We start from the raw sequence: 2,127 nt of genomic DNA on the forward strand, positions 1-2,127 counted from the left end.
GTCAAGCGTAGTTCAGTTACATCACATGAAGAAATGTAAATAGTCTAAACATAGTATCTCTTGACTGCGTCTGAGTTGATAGGTTTTGGCCAAATTTCTCCGTCCATTTCTGCAAGTATGAGTGCTCCTCCTGTTAGTACTCTGTGAACCATGTAGGGCCTTTGCCAATTGGGTGAAAATTTCCCTTTGGCTTCATCTTGATGCGGGAAGATCCGCTTTAGCACCAACTGCCCCGGTGTGAATTGTCTAGGACTAACCCTTTTGTTGAAAGCTCTGGACATTCTGTTCTGGTAGAGTTGACCGTGACATACCGTATTCATTCTTTTCCCATCAATGAGAGACAATTATTCATAGCGACTTGGTATCCATTCTGCATCACTGAGTTCAGCCTATTATATGATTCTCAAAGAAGGAATTTCTATTTTGGCGGGAATAACAGCTTCAGTACCATAGACCAGCAAATAAGGAGTTGCCCTGGTTGATGTGTGAACCGTGGTACAATATCCAAGTAGGTCAAATGGTAGCTTCTCATGCCATTGTTTGTGATTATCTACCATATTCCTTAATATCTTCATGATGTTCTTATTGGCGGCTTCCATAGCTCCATTCATTTGCGGCATGTATGCTGTGGAATTCTTATGCTTGATCTTGAAGGTTTCACACATGGATCTCATCAAATCACTGTTAAGGTTGGCGGCGTTGTCGGTGATGATTGATTCCGGCACCTAGAACCGACAATCAATACGATCCCTAATGAAATCTGTGATGACCTTCTTAGTTGTAGCCTTGTAAGATGAGGCTTCAACCCAGTTTGTGAAATAGTCTATGGCCTTAAGAATGAACATGTGCCTATTTGAAGCGGCGGGTTCGATTGGACCGATATCCATCCCCCAAGCGGAGAAATGCCAAGGTGCACTTGTTGCATTGAGTTCATTGGGTGGCACTCGTATCATATCAGCATGTACCTGGCATTGATGACACTTTTGGACATACCTGATGCAGTCTGTTTCCATAGTCATCCAAAAATATCCTGCTCTTAATATCTTCTTAGCTAAGACAAAGCCATTCATGTGCGGTCCGCAAGTTCTTCCGGCATGTATCTCTTCGAGCAATTGGGATGCTTCTTTGGCGTCGACACATAGTAATAACCCTAGGTCAGGAGTCCTTCTGTACAGAATCCCTCTGCTTTGAAAGAAGTGGTTGGCTAACCTTCGGAGTGTGCGTTTCTGAGTATGAGTTGCGTGCTCCGGGTATTCTCCTTTTTCTAAGTATTCTTTGATGTCATGGAACCATGGATTTCCATCACTTTCTTTTTCAACATGAGCACAATAAGCTAGTTGCTTATGAATTCCTATTGGGATAGGGTCGATGAAATTCTTGTCTGGGTGTTGTATCATGGAAGATAGAGTGGCCAATGCATCTGTGAACTCATTCTGAATCCTCGGAACATGTTTGAATTCTATCTTCGTGAACCTCTTGATCAGCTCTTGCACACAGTACAAATATGGTAATATCTTAGTGTTCTTCGTGGCCCACTCTCCTGAAACTTGATGTACCAAGAGATCGAAATCTCCAATCACCAACAACTCCTGAACGCTCATGTCAATGGCCAACCTGAGTCCTAAGATGCAAGCCTCATATTCTGCCATATTGTTGGTATATGTAAACCTGAGTTTTGCGGATACCGGATAGTGTTGGCCAGTTTCTGATACTAAGATAACTCCAATACCTACTCCTTTGAAGTTCGCGGCTCTATCGAAGAACATCCTCTAACCATCGTATGCTTCAGTGATGTCTTCTGCCACAAATGATACTTCCTCGTCGAGAAAATACATTTTCAACGGTTCGTATTCTCCGTCTAGAAGATTTTCTGCCAATGATTGCCCTTTGACTGCCTTCTGAGTTACATAGATGATGTCGAACTCACTCAACAATATTTGCCATTTCGCCAACTTTCCGGTAGGCATGGGTTTCTGGAAGATGTATTTCAATGGGTCCATTCTTGATATGAGATATGTGGTATAAGCACAGAAGTAGTGCCTTAACTTTTGAGCTATCTATGTTAAAGCTCAGCAGGTGCGCTCCAGCAAAGAGTACCGTGCTTCATAGGGTGTGAATGTTTTACTC

Source organism: Nicotiana tomentosiformis, chromosome 5, assembly GCF_000390325.3.
Source record: "Nicotiana tomentosiformis chromosome 5, ASM39032v3, whole genome shotgun sequence".
NCBI classification, from domain to species: Eukaryota; Viridiplantae; Streptophyta; class Magnoliopsida; order Solanales; family Solanaceae; genus Nicotiana; species Nicotiana tomentosiformis.